The 19604-nt window shown below is 37.5% G+C and overlaps 1 protein-coding gene and 1 pseudogene across 5 annotated transcripts in view; one reads left to right on the top strand and one right to left on the bottom strand.

Moving 5' to 3' along the window:
* The window catches only part of EXOC2 (exocyst complex component 2), a 256500-nt gene that overhangs the window by 33114 nt on the left and 203782 nt on the right, over positions 1–19604 (top strand). The window contains exon 2 of one of the 5 annotated variants that reach the window (XM_036072476.2): positions 17481–17651. The exons of the other annotated variants lie outside the window; for them this stretch is intronic. The gene's annotated coding sequence lies outside the window, so the exon portion shown is untranslated. The remainder of the gene's footprint in view (positions 1–17480; positions 17652–19604) is intronic. 5 annotated transcript variants of the gene reach the window in all.
* Positions 8749–10627, bottom strand: LOC144378935 (elongation factor 1-alpha 1 pseudogene; annotated as a pseudogene).

Raw genomic sequence — 19604 nt, 5'->3', positions numbered from 1 at the left:
CTTAGTTTATTGCATTTGGAAAATCTTGGTGAGGCAAATTTGTAGGCACTTAATGACAACTATAGATGAGAATTTTCCTTTAAAAATATCCGTGTTAGCATGGTTGTGAAACTGAAAATGTTCAGAAACAAATTGTTTTCTTAAGGCTTAGACTCTTTCCTGAGAGTCATAAGAGATTATTTATTTGTGATGCTAAACATAACATAAAGTAGGGTATTTCTAATTAGAGGTGGGTTGAAGAGAGACATCTCTTTCCATAATCCACAAATAATTACTGAGTACATACTATGTGGTAGGCACTGTTGTATGTGTTTTGGACATTGTAGTGTAAAAAGTAGATATTCTTATATTTCTAAATTAAATGGCTTAATGGTCTTCCTGAGATAATGGTTTGCCTATGTTTGGGGACATAACACTAATTTTTATATATGAACTGATATAATGAATGCTGGATTTTCAGCTGCCTCTGATTTCTATGTCTGGAACACAGCTGTATTCCTCAATCATAAATAAGAAAATAGATCATACTTTTTGATTCATGACTATCAGTTATGGCCCAGACATTACCTATTGTTACCAGACATTACTTTGTTTTATTTGGACAAACTTTGAGGGTAACATAGTTAAGATTATGATCATGCCCTCAAAATGGATTTGAAATACTGGGAGTAGATTGGAAATGCCTTGTCTTAGGTTTTTTGTTTTTGTTTTTGTTTTTAAATTAGAGGTATTCTAATTTCAATTCTGTTTCACACCAGGATGAGCATACATACCTCAGTCATATAGGAAACAACCAAGGTTTTCAGAATGTGGGCTATCAGATACAAAAATGACCTCATAGTATGTAGGGTGGTGTAAAGGAAAGAGTGATAATTAGACTCCTGTGTGTCAGGAAACCAAGGATCTGGTCTGTTTTATAAATAATTAGGTGTGTGACCTTGAAAAAATCATTTAACATCTCTGGGTTACAGTTTCTTCAGATGAGGAGTCTAGACATTAATTAGATCAAGTCTCTTGGGTTTGACTCTGGAATACTGGCATGTCCCTCTACTGATAATCAGCACCACCATGTGAAGGGTAGCTGACAGTTTAATATTTTATTAATCACCTTTTCAGTAATATTTTTGTTTAAGATTTTATTTATTTATTTGACAGAGAGACAGCGAGAGAGGGAACATAAGCAAGAGGAGTGGGAGAGGGAGAAGCAGGCTTCCTGCTGAGCAGAGAGCCCGATGCGGGGCTCAATCCCAGGACCCTGGGATCATGACCTGAGCCGAAGGCAGACGCTTAACGACTGAGCCACCCAGGCGCCCTCCTTTTCAGTAATATTAATGTCAATGGTAGTTTCTTATGTTTTCACCCTACTCTTTTTCTGGAAATGAGGATTGTAGAATATTTCTGCTTAAAAATTTATTCTTTATGTGAACTAGACCAGATTCTGAAATAAGTTGAAGCCACATGCTTATCTGTTTTATAGTCTAATACTGCGGACAGGGATTAATATATATTATTAAATCACCACTCAGTGGTGGTCTGATTTTCCATGCCAATTGAATGAAGCATTTTCCTTTGTCAAGGACTGTAGACATTAATCAGTGAGGCAGCTTAATTACCCATTCTTTCCCTAGTGTTTGTTTTCCGTGCAGTGTTATGGTATCTTTGGGGCAATATAATTTCTGTTTATTAAAGGAGTTGTCAGAACTTTTTGTTGAAATACGTCTTTGCTCTCTTGAAAGTTTTTATTAATATGTGTTACCTTACCAGATTTCAGGCTTATCAATTGATAATAGTCCTCAAGCACATTCTCAAAACAAGCTTTTTAGTCTTTTGTATGTATTTAGAAACATGTTTAAAGAAATAATAGTATGACCCATTAAAAGAATACTTCTGAAATTTCTATAATTTTAGTGTATTTATTAAATGTAGTTAAATATATGGGACTTGATTTACCATTCTTTTTTTTTTAACCAAACACTAGTTTTAGCACATCTGTCGTTTAATAACTGTTTATTCATTGCTCATTTGTGTATTTTGCTAATGTGAATGTGAAAATAAATATCTTTTGACTAACAGTGGGATTTATATATTGATTAGCAGGAGAATATAATTTGATTTAATTTTGCTTTATTTTAAAATATTACCAAAGCATTATTTTTGATAACGTAGCTTCAAACTTAAAACTTTCAAAAATAGTAAAAGCAACTCACTCCTATAAAGTTTTTTTTTTTAAATTGTGGTAAATGACAACTGTAAACTCTTTTTTTTTTTTTTTTTTTAAAGATTTTATTTATTTATTTGTCAGAGAAAGAGAGACAGAGAGAGAGAGAATGAGCAGGGGGAAGGGCAGAGGCAGAAGCAGACTTCCCGCTGAGCAAGAAGCCGATGTGGGACTTAATCCCAGGACCCTGGGATCATGACCTGAGCCGAAGGCAGACGCTTAACTGACTGAGCCACCCAGGTGCCCCGACAACTGTAAACTCTTAACTAGACTCACCAATTGTTTACTTTTCTTTTTTATGCTTTTTTTCCCAAGTTTTTATTTAAATTCTAGTTAACAATATAGTGTAATACTAATTTCAGGTGAAGAATTTAGTGATTCAACATTTCCATACAACACCTGGTGCTCATTACAAGTGCCCTCCTTAATCCCCATCACCTATTTAACCCACCCCCCAACCCACCTACATTCTCGTATGTTTTTTTTCCTCCATTTATTTTTATTCTGTCAATCTATCAGTGTATATTTGTTTGAATCATCTGAAAATATGGTGCAAACATCATTCTTCTCTTAAATTTTTCAGTATGTAGTTATTAAGAAAAAGGACATTCTCTTATATTACCACAGTATGCTTATCAAAGTCAGAATTTAATATTAATACTGTACCATCTAATCCACAGTTCAAATTCACATGGTGATAATTTGTCCAATTATCTACTTTACAGGAAGTATTTTTTTCTACTTCTAGAATCTATCCAGGATCATGCAGTACATTTAGTTGTAATGCCTCTTTAGTGTCCTTTAATATAGAACAGTTCTTCAGCCTTTCTTTGTTTTTCTTGACCTTGACATTTTCAAAGAATACAGACCAATTATTTTGTAGAATATCTGTGAATTCAAGTAGTCTGATGATGAGTTTTGGGTTATGCATTTTTGGCAGGAACATCACAGAAGTGATGTTCGAATCTTGTCAAGATGGACATGATGTCTGTTTTTTTTAAAGCCAAATCTTACTTTTTTTTTTAAAGATTTTATTTATTTATTTGAGAGAGTATGTGCTCGAGAGAGAGAGAGAGAGAGCACGCACGAGCTTGAGCGAGAGAGCACAAGCAGGGGGAGCAGCAGAGGGAGAAGCAGACTCCCCGCTGAGCAGGGAGCCCGATGTGGGACTCAATCCCATTATCCATTCATCTGTCAATGGACATCTGCACTCTTTCCATAGTTTGGCTGTTGTGGACATTGCTGCTATAAACATTGGGGTGCAGGTTCCTCTTCAAATCACTATGTTTGTATCCTTTGGATAAATACGTAGTAGTATAATTGCTGGGTTGTAGGATAGTTCTATTTCTAACTTTTTGAGGAACCTCCATACTGTTTTCCAGAGTGGCTGCACCAGTTTGCATTCCCACCAACAGTGCAAGAGGGTTTCCCTTTCTCTGACCTGAACCAGTCTTGTGTTCCCAATCAGCTTGATCATCAGGCTTAGCTTCTGAGCCCAGGTAGGGTAGTTCAATTTTTAATGTCCTGAGGAACCTCCATACTGTTTTCCAGAGTGGCTGTACCAGTTTGCATTCCCACCAACAGTGTAAGAGGGTTCCCCTTTCTTTGCATCCTTGCCAACTTGAGAAAGTTTTAATTTTGATGAAGTCTAAATATATCAGGTTTTTCATTGTATGGTTATTGTTGCCATGTTGAAAAAAATCTCCAGGTATGGAGGTATTCTCTTCTTTATTGTTTATAATTTTAACTTTTATGTTTAGATCTGTGATCCATCTTGAATTAATTTTTGTAAGCGGTGTGAAGCTGTATTTAGGTTCCCTTTTCCCCCCTATGTGGATACCTAGTTATTTCAACACCATTTGATTAAAGTACTTTTTATTTGCCTTGAATTTTGTTGTGTTGTCAAAAATCAACTGTTTATATAAGTGTGGCTCCATTTCTGAACTCTGTTCTGTTCTGCTCATTCATTAGGTTATCCTTATGCCAACAACTCACTGCCTTGATTACTGTAGTTTTATAATAAGTCTTTAAATCATATTCTCTAAGAGTTGTAACTTTTTTCCCCTTAAGATTGTTCTGGCTATTGTAGGTTCTTTGAATATCTATAGGAATTTTGTCATCAGCTTGCCAGTTTCTTTACATGGGCTTGCAACTTATACTTCAGTTTGGGGAGAACTGATATTTCAATAACATTGAGTCTTCTGGCCTGTAGAAATTGTATAGATCTTCACTTATTTAGGTCTTTTTTTTCCCTCTCTGCTATATTTTAAGGTTTTCAAGAAATCTTGTACATTGTTTTTATTAAATGTGTTTTTAAGTATTTTGGTTTTTATGATGATATTCTTAAATAGAACTTTAAAAATTTTGTTTCTAATTATTTCCCACTAGAGTTTTATTTTATTTTATTTTATTTATTCATGAGAGACAGAGAGAGAGAAGCAGAGGGAGAAGCAGGCTCCCAAGGAGCAGGGAGCCCGATGTGGGACTCGATCCCAGGACCCCGGGATCATGACCTGAGCCGAAGGCAGACGCTTAACCATCTGGGCCACCCAGGCGCCCTCCCACTAGAATTTTAAAAGAGCTACACGAATACTAAGGTCTTGCTAAATTCAGTTATTAGTACTATTAGTTGCTTAGCAGATTCCTTAAGATTTTCTTTGCAAACAATCATGTCATCTATAAGTGGAAAATACTTTCTTTGCGATCTTTTTTTTTTTAATTTTATTTATTTATTTCAGATAGAGAGAGAGAGCATGAGTGAGCTGGGGGGAGGGGCAGAGAGAGAAGCAGGCTCCCAGCTGATCTGGGAGCCCGATGCGGGGCTCGATCCCAGGACCCTAGGATCATGACCTGAGCCGAAGGCAGACGCTTCACTGACTGAAGGCCCCTTCCTTTGTGGTCTTTATGCCGTTTATTTCTTTAGCCTTATTGTCTTATTGCACTGGCTTGGACTTCTAGAACAGTGTTAAGTAGACAAGATGAGAGAGACATTCTTGCCTTATTACTGGTCTTAGAGGAAGAAAAAGCATTGTATATTTCATCATTTGTGCAATGTTAGATGGTCCCTCCCACCCCATTTTCCTTTCTTCTTCTTTTTTTTTTTAAAGATTTTATTTATTTATTTGAGAGAGAGATAGTGAGAGAGAGCATGAGCCGGGGGCTGGGGAGAGGGAGAAGCAGGCTTCCTGCTGAACAGGGAGCCCTACTTGGGGCTCGATCCCAGGACCCTGGGATCATGACCTAAGCCAAAGGCAGACGCTTAACGGACTGAGCCACCCAGGCGTCCCCCATTTTCCTTTCTTAATTAAGAGATCTTTTCTATTCCTAGTTTGTTGAGGTTTTTAAAATCATGAATAGGTGATGAATTTTGTGAAACATTTCTATATCTATTTAGATATATACATCATTTTTCTTTTTACTTTAATGTGATTTATAGTGAGTGGGTTTTGAAAGTTAAACTATCTTTGCATGGCTGGGATAAACCCCACATGGTCATGATGTCTTTCCACTGCTTATGTTTTCTGAAATAATACATGTAGGCTTGGTATTATTTCTTCCTTAAATGTTTGGTAGATTTTATCAGTGAAACCACTAGGTCTGGAGTTTTCTTTGTAGGAAAGTTTTTGATGATGAATTCAATTTATTTAATAAACATGAAGGTATTGAGAGTTCTTATTTATCTTGTGTTAGTTTGGTAACTTAGCCTTTTAAGGAAATTTTCTACTTCATCCAAGTTATAAAATTCATTGGCCTGAAGTTTTTCATAATATTCCTTCATTACTCTTTAAAAAATATCTTTAGTATCTATAGTTATCCGCTCTTTCATTCCTGAGATTGGTAGTTTGTGTTTCTTTCTTTCTTTTTTTTTTTTTTTGGATTTTATTTATTTATTTGACAGAGAGAGAGACACAGCGAGAGAGGGAACACAAGCGGGGGGAGTGGGAGAGGGAGAAGCAGGCTTCCCGCGGAGCAGGGAGCCCTATGCGGGGCTCGATCCCAGGACCCTTGGATCATGACCTGAGCTGAAGGCAGACGCTTAACGACTGAGCCACCCAGGCACCCCTGTGTTTCTTTTTTTTAAAGAGAATTTTGCTAGGGTTTATTGGTTAATTTTTGCAGAAAGACTTATGGCTTTACAATTTTTTCTTGATTTTTTGTTTGTTTGTTTGTTTTTTTATTACCAGTATGTTATTTTCCTTATTCTACTTCCTTTGTTCTTCCTCCCTACCCCTTTGTGTTTAATTATTAGCTTTGCCTTTTCTAATTTCTTAAGATAGAAACATATATCCTTAATTTTAATCTTTCTTCTCTTATTATAAACTTTTAAAGCACTGCTTTGGCTACATCTCACAAATTTTGATTATATTTTCATTAACATTCAGTTCAAAATTTTTTTTTGTTTGTTTCCCTCTTCATTATTTTTTTTGACTGTTGGATTATTTAAGTTTGTTATTTAATTTCCAAATACTTCGATACTTTTCTCAGCATTGTATTGCTGTAGCTTTCTGATTTAATTCCTTTGTAGCCTTTGGAATTTCAGTCTTTGGAAATCAGTGTGACTTACTTTAGGCCCAGCATATAGTCTATCTTGGTGAACATTCTTTAGACACTTGAAGAGGAGCTTTGGTAAATGTCAGGTCAAGATGATCAGTAGTGTTGTTCATATATTCTATAGCCTTACAAATTTTTGTACTTTTGTTTAACTGTTATTCCTATTTATTTATGTAGAGAGAGCATATGGGCATGTGAGTGGGGGAAGGGGCTGGGGTGGGGCATTGGGAGAGGGAAAGAGAGAATCCTAAGCATGTTCCATACCCAGTGCAGAGTCCGACATGGGGCTTGATCTCATGACCCTGAGCTGAAATCAAGACTCAGACGCTTAACTGACTGAGCTACCCAGGTGCCCCTATGTAAAGAGTATATTAAAATCTCGAACCATGGGACACCTGGGTGGCTCAGTCTTTAAGCGTCTGCCTTTGGCCCAGGTCATGATCCCAGGGTCCTGGGATCGAGCCCCGCATCGGGCTCCCTGCTCAGTGGGAAGCCTGCTTCTCCCTCTCCCACTCCCCCTGCTTGTGTTCCCTCTCTCACTGTGTCTCTCTTTGTCAAATAAATAAAATCTTAAAAAATAAAATAAAATCTCTAACCATGATTGTGGATTTAGCTCTTTCACCCTTTCACTCAGCATTTGCTTCATGTGTTTTGAAACTGTATTACTAGGTGTATACACAGTTTACATGGTTATGTCCTGATGAATTCATCCTTTCTCATTATAAAATCTTCCAAGTTACTGTGTGGTGTCATTTCTCCTTCAGATTGAAGAAATTCCTTCAGCATTTCTTGTCATACAGATTTGTTCCCAATGAGGTTCCTTTATTTGAAAATAACCAATCTTATTCCTTTTTTTGCCGGCTTTATTGAGGTATATAACTGACAAAATTATAATGTACTTAAAGTATATAACCTGATGATTTGGTATTATATACATTGTGATATTATATACATTCCACAATTAGGTTGATCTACACATCTATCACCTTACCTATTTACCCTTTTTTTATTTTTTTGGTGAAAACACTTAAGTTCTATTCTCCCAGCAAATTTCCATTATACAATATAGTGTTATCAACTGTAGTCACCATTAGATCCTTAGGCCTTGCTTGTAACTGAAAGTTTGTATCCTTTTCTGTCGTTTCCCCTGCCCAACAACCCCTAACAACTATCATTTTACTCTGTTTCTATGAGTTAGCCTTTTTTAAAAAGATGTTTTTTTAGGTTCCACATGTGAGTGATACCATGTAATATTTGTCTTTCTCTCTCTGCCTTATTTCACTTAGCATATGTTCTCCAGTTTTATCCATGTTGTCACAAATGGCCAGATTCCCTTCTTTTCTAAATAATCATTGTATGTATGTTACATTTTCTTTATCCATTCATCCATTGATGGACACATAGGTTGTTTCCATATCTTGGCTATTGTGAATAATGAATGCTGCAATGAACATGAGAGTACATATGTCTCTTTGAGATAATTTCGTTTCTTTGGGATATATATCCAGAAGTGGATTGCTGCATCATAAGAAAGTTTCTTTAAAAATTTTTTTCTTCTTTAAACATTGTTTTATTTTTAATTTTTTTATTTTTAAAGATTTTATTTAGAGAGTACATGCATGAGGAGGGAGAAGAGCAGAGGGAGGAGCAAAGGGAGAGGGAGAAGCAGACTCCCTGCTAAGCAGGGAGCCCAATGGAGGAGGATTGGGACCTGAGCCCAAAGCAGATGCTTAACCGACCAAACCACCCAGGCGCCCCCATTAAACATTGTTTTCATGGGTCTCAAAATTCTGTGACAGATTTTTGGTAAAGCTGTTTCCATTAAAAAAAGTACTGAATTTGAAATTAAAAACTTAGAACTGCTGCATGCACGTGCGCGCATGTGCACGCACACACACACACCCAAATAGTTCACAAATTATTCTTCTTTCCTTCTTAAGGTTTTATCTGCATTATTATTGTTAACTAGTCTTTTAAACTTAAATGGCTGATTGAGACAATAGTCCTGAGACTATTCTTCTAGCACTGATTAAGACTTGGGTGGCAGGTATTAGGGATAATATTCGTTTAGATTTCTGAGCTTTCTGAGCAGACTTGGTGACCTTGGCTGCTCCAGCAGCCTTCTTGTCCACTGCTTTGATGATACCCACAGCAACTGTCTGTCTCATGTCATGAACAGCAAAATGACCCCTAAGAGGGTAGTCAAGAGAAGCTCTCAACACGTACGGACTTGCTAGGAACCATATCAACAATGGCAGCATCCCCATTTCAAGAATTTCTTCCAGCTTCTTCTCAAAATTATTAGTCTTTTAGCACAGGAAACTTGTGAGCAGCGTGAAGCTGTGTGACCATCCAGCACAGGCACACAGCCAGCACTGATTTGGCCTGGATGGCTCAGGATATCACATGAGCCATAAAGCCAGTTGCTTCTGTTGGTGGGTCATTTTTGCTGTCACCAGCTGTGTTACCTTAATCAACATCTTTGACAGACATATTCTTGATTGAAGCTCACATTGGCCCTAGGAAGAGCTTCACTCAAGCTTAAGCTGTAATGTTGACTGGAACAAAGGTGACCATCATGCTGGGTTTGACAGTTTTCACTCAGCCTATAAGGATAGAACCAATACCACCAATTTCATAGATGTCTTGATGGGGAGGAACAGATGCAGGGGTTTGTTAGTTGGATGAGTTGATTGTAGGATACAGGTCAGAGCTTCAAGCAGTGTGGTTCCACTGGCATTGCCATATTTAAGGATTGTTTTCCATCCTTTGAACTAAGGCATGTTGTCACCATTCCAACCAGAAGTTGGCACAAATGTTACTGAATGTCAGGGTTGTAGCCAGTTTTCTTAATGTATGTGCTGACTTAATTAATTTCTTCATATCTCTTCTGTCTGTAGGGTGGCTCAATGGAATCCATTTTGTTAATACCAATAATTAGTTTCACACCCAGTGTGTAAGCCAGAAGGGCACACTCATGGATCTTCCTGTTGTGGGATTGTTGAGTGTGATGGTCAAGATGTTTCACGGTGCAACTTAGTAAGTATTCAGGTAGCACAGGGACAGGACCCGTGGACAGAAATGTTTCATGGTACAACTTAGTAAGTATTCAGGTAGCACAGGGACAGGACCCGTGGACAGAAATGTTTCATGGTACAACTTAGTATTCAGGTAGCACAGGGACAGGACCAGTGAACAGAAAGAGCTGCACTTTTGCTGTATGAAGCTGGTGGTTATATGCTTAGTGCTCAAGGGGGAGGGGACGTATATGGAGTATTAGATCATAAATGTTTTCCCAAATTTCTACGTAAAACTACTTTTGCAAGATTTCCTTGGTGCTTGACTATTGGTGAGATTTACAGGCAGTCATGAGACCCTTTAAGAATGTAGCAACCAGCATGTGTTTGATCCCTATGCAGGCTATAGGGCTAAAGGTGAACATTTTTCTGCTTCTGTCCTTTATCATTCCCATTCTTGCTTCAAGTTCATTAACACCAGCAACAACAACCAGGACAGCATGGTTACCCTGACATATGCCTCTAATCATTTTTTTTTTTTTTTTGATAAAATCTCTGTGTGTTAAGGCATCAGTGATGGTCACTAACACTTGCTAGTCTCACAGTTCCACAGAGAGATATCAATGATGATACCATGCTCACATTCAACTTTCAGTTCATCCAAGATCCAGGCATACTTGAAGAAGCTCTTTCTCATCTCAGCAGGCTTCTTCTCAAATATTGTTACGGTTCTTATGTTGATCCTACCGCATTTGTAGATCAGATGGCTAGTGGTAGTAGACTTGCCCAAATCTATGTGTCTAATGACGATGGAAAAGGTTTGAATCTTTTCCTTACCCATTTTGGCTTCGGATTTAGCAGTGGTTTCATGACACCTCTGTTCTGGTGGCAAACCCATTGTGAAAAACTATTTTTAATTTCTTGAGGAACTTCCATGCTGTTTTCCATAGTGGCTATACCAGTTTACACTCCCACCAGCAATGTATAAATACTCCCTTTTCTCTACAACCAGCATTTGTTATCTCTTGTCTTTTTGATAATAGACATCTTAACAGGTGTGGGGTGATCATGTCATTGTGGTTTTGATTTGCATTTCCCTGATGATTAGTCACTTTGAGCACCTTTTCATGTTCTTGTTGGTCATTTCTATGTCTTCTTTGGAAAAGTGTCTATTCAGATCCTCAGCTCACTTATTTGGATTATTTGTTTTTTTTTGCTTTTGAGGTGTACGAGTTCCTTCTAAATTTTGGTTGTTAACCCCTTGTTGGATATATGGTTTACAAATATTTTCTCCCATCCATAATTGCCCTTGATTTTGTTGGTTTCCTTTGGAGTGCAGATGCTTTTTAGTTTGATGTAGTTCTACTTGTTTATTTTTGCTCTTGTTACCTTTATTTTTGGTGTGAAATCCAAAAAAAATCATTGCCAAGACGAGTGTCAAGAATCTTACATCCAGGGGCACCTGGGTGGCTCAGTAGGTTAAGCATCTGCCTTTGGCATGGGTCATGATCCCAGGGTCCTGGGATTGAGCCCCATGTCGGGCTCCCTGCTCAACGGGGAGTCTGCTTCTCCCTCTTACTTTCCCTCTCTGTTCTCCCCCTCTCTCTCTCAAGTAAATAAATAAAATCTTAAAAAAAAAAATCTTACGTCCTGTCTTTCCTTGTATGAGTTTTACAGTTTCAGGTCTTATGTTCAAATCTTTAATCTGCTTTAAGTTGATTTTTATTATAGTGTAAGATAGGGATGCAGTTTTGCTCTTTTGAATGTGGCTATTCAGTTTTCCCAGCAGCATAAAATTCCTTTTTAAAAACCTTCATTTCTGACTTTTTAAAAAATTCCTTTCAGCACTTTAGGATCTTCCATTTGTCTTTTGACCTTTAATTTTTCTCATTAGAAGTTATCATCATACCATCATTCTTACTTATATAATGTGTCACTGTTTTTCCTCTGCCTGCTTTTAAGATTTTTTTCTTTATCATTGATTTTTAGCAGTTTGACTTCAGTGTGTCTAGGTGTGATTTTCTTTGTATTTATCTTGCCTGGTGATTGCTGGACTTCTTGGGTATCTAGAAAATAATAGTTTTGTTTTTTTTTTTTAATTATTTTTTTATTTGACAGAGGGACAGTGAGAGAGGGAACACAAGCAGGGGGAGTGGAAGGAGAAGCAGGTCTCCCGCTGAGCAAGGAGCCTGATGCGGGGCTTGATCCCAGGACTAGGATCATGACCTGAGCTGAAGGCAGACACTTAATGACTGAGCCACCCAGGCACCCCAGAAAATAATAGTTTTCAATAAATTTGGGAAAATTTCACCCTTTTTTTCTTCAAGTATTATATTCTGCTCCGTTCTCTCTATTCTCTCCTTCTGAGATTCCACTCATACCAGAGTGTTTGATATTTTCCATAGGTCAATGAACCTCTGTTCTTTTTCTTTTTCCTGTTCTTTATATTATATAGTTTCTTGATCTGTGTTCATGTTCACTGTTTCTTCAACTATTTTCTGTTTAACTCAGTGTATTTTTCATTTCAGATACTGTACCTTCCTGTTCTAGAATTTCCATTTTATATTTCTATTTTTGTAATCTCAATTCTGCTATTTTGAGTAGCCATATATCCATTCATTATCATTATATATTTAATAGCTTATTTTGTACTCTTTCAGATACTTGTTTACTAATTTGGATTTGGCTCATCTTGTTTCTATTGTCTACTTTGTTACTTGACTAGGGGCTACATATTTTTCACATTTTTTAATGGGTCCCATCATTTTTATTGTGTCCTAGGTATGTGGGTATTACGTTTTAGAGTCTTTGGAATCTGTTCTGTTATTCTGCAGAGTGTTAGCTTTGTTTGTTTGTTTTTTAGCAGGCATTGTTAATTTGACTGGATTCACATTTCAAACTCTTGTCTTCCCTGTGGTGGGCAGCAACTGAAATCACTGCTTACTTCTTTCATTATTTAAGCTATTGCTCTCTACTGTGCTACTTGGAGTCTGTCCTGTGCATCCTATGAATGTGTAGTTCAGGGGTCAGCCAGGGGTTTCAATAATATTTTTTCTGCATCTGTGGCTCCCTCTACTCCAGGACTTTGTTCTCCTTTCTTTCTTTCTTTCTTTCTTTCTTTTTCTTTTTCTTTCTTTCTTTTTCTTTCTTTCTTTTTCTTTCTTTCTTTCTTTCTTTTTCTTTCTTTCTTTCTTTCTTTCTTTCTTTCTTTCTTTCTTTCTTTCTTTCTTTCTTTCTTTCTTTCCTCCTTCCTTCCTTCCTTCCTTCCTTCCTTCCTTCCTTCCTTCCTTCCTTTCTTTCCTTCCTTCCTTCCTTCCTTTCTTCTTTTTTTTGTTTTTTGAAAGATGTATTTATTTTAGAGAGAAAGAGAGAGAGCATGTGTGCACAAGCGGGAAGGGCAGAGGAAGAAGGAGAGAGAATCTCGAGCAGGCTCCGTGCCCAGCTCAGAGCCTGACTGATGCGGGGCTTGATCTCACAACCCTGAGATCATGACCAGAGCCAAAACCAAGAGTTGGACGCTTAACCCACTGTGCCACCCAGGCACCCTTGTTCCTCTCTAGCTACTCTGTTAGCTTAAAATTTCATCCTCCTATTCCTCAGGCCATAAGAATGTGGCTTTATGATTGTGTTTAGCTGTTCTGTGCTAACTAGACTGGAATGTTCTCTCAGATGAAAACTGAGTTTCCAGTATCTGTGTGTATTGAGTGTGTGATTTTGAAATTCTCAGAAATATCCTAACAAAAATAGTAACCATTGTATTCCTGTCTAAACTAACTATCTGAAGAATTTTTTCAGTTGTCTTTTTAAAATAGATTTATTCATATTCTATATAGTTTAACCATTTAAATGAAAAATTCAGTGATTTTCAGCATAGTCATATAGTTGTGCACCATTACCACGATCAGCTTTAGAATTTTCCTCACTACTGAAAAGGCCATATTTACTGGCAAGTCACTCCAGTTCCTTCCAATCTCCCATCTCCAGCCCTAGGCAGTTACTTTGTGTCTCTGTAGATTTGCCTATTTCAGACATTTGTATATAAATGGAGTTATTCAGAGTGTGGTTCTTTGTGACTGGCTTCTTTAACTTACTATAATGTTTTCAAGACTGATCCATTTTGAAGCACATGACAGTACTTCATTTCTTTTTTCTTTCATGCCAAATGATATTCCATTGTATGGATATACCACATTTTACTTTCTTATTCATCCATTTATAGACCATTGAGTTGATTCCACTCTTTGACTTTTATTAATGCTACTGTGAACATTCATGGACATGTTTTTATGTGGACATATATTTTCATTTCTCTTGGGTAGCTACTTAGGAGTGGAATCAATGAATTTTATATTAACTCTGTTTAACCTCCTAAGGAACTGCCAAACTTTTCCAGAGTGGCTGTATCTTTTATATTCCCACCAGCAATGCATGGTGGTTCTAATTTCTCCACATCATTGACAACACATTATTATTATTTTTTTAATTTTATTTTTATTGTTATGTCATCATACAGTACATCTTTAGTTTTTGATGTAGTGTTCCATGATTCATTGTTTTCGTATAACACCCAGTGCTCCATGTAATACGTGCCCTCCTTAATACCCATCACCAGGCTAACCCATCCCCCCACCCCCTCCCCTCTCAAACCTCACTTTGTTTCTCAGAGTCCATAGTCTCTCATGGTTTGTCTCCCCCTCCCATTTCCCCCCCCTGTATTTTTCCCTTCCTTCTCCCAGTGTCCTCCATGCTATTCCTTATGTTCCACAAATAAGTGAAACCGTATGATAATTGACTTTCTTTGCTTGACTTATTTCACTTAGCATAATTTCCTCCAGTCCCATCCATGTTGATGTAAAAGTTGGGTATTCATCCTTTCTGATGGCTGAGTAATATTCCATTGTATATATGGACCACATCTTTATCCATTCTTCTGTTGAAGGGCATCTCGGCTCTTTCCACAGTTTGGCTATTGCGGACATTGCTGGTATGAACATTGGGGTGCATATGGCCCTTCTTTTCACTACATCTGTGTCTTTGGGGTAAATACCCAGTAGTGCAATTGCTGGGTCATAGGGTAGCTCTATTTTTAATTTTTTGAGGAACCTCCACATGAAGACAACACATTAATTTTTTTTGCCTTTTTTTTTTTTTTTTAAAGACCTTATTTATTTATTTGAGAGAGAGAGAATGAGAGAGAGAGAGCATGAGGAGGGGAGGGTCAGAGGGAGAAGCAGACTCCCCGCCAAGCAGGGAGCCCGATGTGGGACTCGATCCCGGGACTCCAGGATCATGACCTGAGCCGAAGGCAGTCGCCTAACCAACTGAGCCACCCAGGCGCCCTTGCCTTTTTGATTATAGCCTTCTAGTGGGTATAAGGTGATATTTCATTGTGGGTTTGATTTGCATTTCCTTGGCTAATGACATTGAGCATCTTTTCATGTCTTTATTGGACTTTTCTTTATCTTTTTTGCAGAAATGTCTATTCAGATCCTTTCCCATTTTTTAATTGTATTATTTGCTCTTACTATGAATTGTAATTGCTCTTTATGTATTCTAGGTAGAAGTCTCTTATCAGATACACTATTTGCAAATATTTTCTCCTATGGGTTGTCTTTTTTGCTTTTTTTAATGGTGTCCTTTGAAGCACAAAGGTTTTTAATTTTGACCAAGTCCAGTTTATCTCTTTTTCTCCTTTTGTTGCTTGTGGTGTTATATCTAAGAAGGGTTTGCCTAACCCAAGATCACAAAGACTTACTCCTGCGTTTTCTTCAGTTTTATAGTTTTGTCTTGTACGTTTAGGTCTATAGTATATTTGGAGTAAATTTTTGTGTGTGTTATAAGGAAGGGATCCAACTGCAGTTTTTTGCATATGGATGTCAAGTTGTCCCAGCACTATTTGTTCAAAAACATATTTTTTTGTATTGTTAAAAATCAATTGACTGTGTATTTAAGGGTTTATTTCTGGATTCGCAAGTCTATTCCATTGATCTATGTCTTTCCTTAGGCCAGTACCACACTGTCTTGATTATTATAGCCTTGTAGTAAGTTTTGAAATCAGGAAATGTGACTCCTCCAACCTTGTTTCTGTTTTTATTTATTTATTTATTTATTTATTTATTTATTTTTATTTTATTTATTTTTTTAAAGATTTTTATTTATTTATTTGACAGAGAGAGACACAGCGAGAGAGGGAACACAAGCAGGGGGAGTGGGAGAGGGAGACGCAGGCTTCCTGCCGAGCAGGGAGCCCGATGCGGGGCTCGATCCCAGGACCCTGGGATCATGACCTGAGCTGAAGGCAGACACTTAACGACTGAGCCACCCAGGCACCCTTGTTCCTGTTTTTAAAGATTGCTCTGGCTATTCTAGGACCTTCCCATTTCCATAGAATTTAATGATCAGTCAATTTCTGCAAAAAAGCCAGCCAAGAATTTGATAGGGATTGAATTTTATTTATAGATGAACTTGAGGAGTATTATCATCTTACGAATATTAAGTCTTCCTATCCATGTCTTTCCATTTATTTAGGTTTTTAATTTTTTTCAACAGTGTCTATGGTTTTCAAAGTACTAGTTTTGCACCTCTTTTGTAAAATTTGTTCCTGAGTATTTTGTTCTTTTTGATGCTGTTGTATACAAATGTCTTTTAAACCTTTAAAAAATTTTTGCATGTATATACCTACTAGCTCCCTCTCTCTATTTGCTGCTCCATGTATTTCTTCTCTTTATCCTATTTTAATTCCAGTGTTGCACTGATATCATGAAACATTCAGAAAACATTTATGTGACTTCTTTCAGCAGTCATATGGCATGTGTATTTTGTGTCAGGTACTGTATTACAGGGAGTATGGAGTTGATTAAACATCTTGTGTTTTCAAAGAGGGGTCATAAACATGATATCTAAGATTTATCACAGTGAATATTAGAATATCAGAAGCATTGTAGAAGGAGGGATCAGGGAGACTCTTTTAGAGAAGGTAACATTTAAGATTGACCTTGAAATATTGATAAGGATTTAACAAACTTTGAAAGACTTGCTATTTAGTCAGAACAAGGTAAATGAAATCATGAAGGCATGAAAGTACTTGATGGTTCATTAAAGGTGAATGGGCTTATATGGTTAGTGTCGGATGAATGAGGGAAATGATTGAGGGCAAAGTAGGAAATACCGAATAGTCAATCTAGTTGTGACAGGTTTTAATAAAATAGTAAGAATTTTGTGGGCACCAGAGACTTCTGAGTAGTGGGGTGTCATGAGATTTTTTTTTTTTTTAAATCTGGGAAGATGTTGATTAGATCTGTATTTTAGAGAATTAACTGGTGTTTGCTGAGAGTGGATTGCGGTGGAGAGAATATAGGGACAGAGTACCAGTTTGAAGTCTGTTTCAATATCCAGGGAGAGAAGATGAGGGTCTGAACTGGGAAAGCAACAATAGAATTGAGAGGAATAGTTGACTTTGCATTCTGACAGAAAGATTTTGGTTGTTTGATTCAAGAGGTGAGATAGGGAAGGAGATAAGTTCATGATAAATTGAGTTGTCTCATTTGGTTTATTGGATGAATGGTAATGTCTGTCTGGTCCTTTGTTTTTTGTTGTCATTTTGCTATTTTAGTTGTATTAAATAAGTAATGTAGGCATGGACTCATTGGCCATGAGATTGAACTCAAGTCTCTCGCCCCATTCCTCTTTTCCAGAAGAGGCCAAACTGATGTCAGTGGCTCAAAACCCCCAACATGGTTGCTCTTTCTGGTTTGGCCAGGTTTGATATTGAGTTGTCATGAATATTATGTACGTATTATATTGAAGGCTCATGAGTAACAAAGATACTTCTTGGATTTTGAATCTCCCAGAAACCAGGGACAAAGGTCAGTAACATTCTTTATTATATAACATACCCCAAACTCCTTTAACTCTCTCTTAGAGCATCCACTTCCACATTTCCAGATTCTATGTCTAATCTGACATTATCTTGATAGTCAATTTTAGATAAAATGTGTAACCCCATTTCCTCTTTATCCCCCTCCCCCACTTCTCAAACATACATCTGCTATTTGCTGCTTTAGTACTACCTTTGGTTAAACCAATGCCAGTTCTCGCATTAATAGGACAATGTAAATCTTGTTTCTTTTGCCTCTTTTGAAAGTTTCAGGAGCTTTTTTTTTTTTTTCCCCAAGAGCTTTTATTCTTGGATTGATTCCTTTTCATGACATCCTATTCTTTGAGAGAAAAATCTTCTCCCTCTGCAGATACTAATTTGGGATCAAAGCTTACGATACTTTTGAAGGTTTTGTTGTTGTTGTTGTTGTTGTTGTTGTTTTTCTTCTGTGTTAGTTTGCTAGGATTGTGATAACAAAGCCTGACAGATTGAGTAGTTAAACAACAGAAATTTATTGTCTCATGATTCTGGAGGCTGGAGTTTCAAGAACATGGGGTAAGCAGGGTTAGTCCTTCTGAGGCCTTTCTCCTTGGCTTGTAGATAGCTGACCTCTCCCTGTGTCCTCACATGGTCTTCCTTGTGTGTGTCTGGGTCCTAATCTCCTCTTCTTATAAAGACACCCATCATATTGGATTAGGTTCCACCTATATGAGCTCATTTTACTTTTTAAAGATTTTATTTATTTATTTGAGAGAGAGAGAGCACATGAGAGGGGGGAGGATCAGAGGGAGAAGCAGCAGGGAGTCCAATGTGGGACTCGATCCTGGGACTCCAGGATCATGACCTGAGCTGAAGGCAGTTGCTTAACCAACTAAGCCACCCAGGCGCCCACTTTAATTACTTCTTTAAAGGCCTGATCTCTAAATACTATCACACTCTGACGTATCTAGGCATAGAACTGCAACATGGTATTTTTTAGGGGACACAATTTAGCCTATTACACCTGCCTTATATCTGTGTCCTCTGGATTTTTTTGTTTATCTGACTTCCATCTCTCTCTTACATATTTTCCTTGACTATCTTATAGTCTTTGGCTGTCCTTGTATATTTTAGAGTCTGGGAATAGCTGATTTGTTTAGTTTGTTTATGGTCAGTTTGTTTGTAAGTGGCTTTTCCATTGGGTGATATGACTGCAAGTAGACCTTTTTTGGGGGGGAAGACCCTTATATGTCAAAATCTTTGGTTCTTTTTTCCCTTTTTCCCCTTTAATTTCTTCAGAGAATAATATTCTACTTATCCAGACAAGGTGAGGTTGGGCAGGGTGGGCTTACAGACCTTGCTGACAGGTGTAAGAGCAGGGGAGGAAGAGGCCCAAGTAGTTCCACAGTTTGCTGTGCAGGTTGACACTTAATCATCCTTACTATGCCTGGCATTCCTGATTCCTGGTCGTCTTCTGTTTGGCTTCCTCAGAGACTGAACTTCTAATCTCCTGCTGACTGCAAGGTGAAGGCAGGGGCCAGGGTGTCTCACTTCTCAGTATGTAAAGATATAGATAGCCAGCAAGTTCTTGCTGTTTTGCTCTGAACCTCGCTGTCATCTTCTGGGGCATCTGAAACCTTGAGCAATTGAGGGGTTCTGTGGCAGTTTATTAGTGAGGTTTTATTATTTATTTGTTGCCTACTATATGCTAGGTACTGTGCTTTCCTTAGGATTATCCTATGTAACCTTAATTGTAACCTTTGGAAGGTTCTACTACTAGGTCCACTTTACCTGTACAAAAACAGCGGGTCTAGAACAGAATTAGTAAATTGGAGCACCAGGCCTTGAATACAGGTGTATTTGATCTCAGAAACTGCACTTTTACCAACTCTGCTATACTCCGAAGAGTTGGCAAATTCATGCTTTTGCCTTAGGTCTACATTCTAGGTTTTGTAAAAATGTC

Source organism: Halichoerus grypus, chromosome 9 (assembly GCF_964656455.1).
Source record: "Halichoerus grypus chromosome 9, mHalGry1.hap1.1, whole genome shotgun sequence".
Lineage (NCBI taxonomy): Eukaryota > Metazoa > Chordata > Mammalia > Carnivora > Phocidae > Halichoerus > Halichoerus grypus.
Note: the sequence above shows the minus strand (reverse complement) of the source record. Positions and strands in the feature narration are given on the sequence as shown.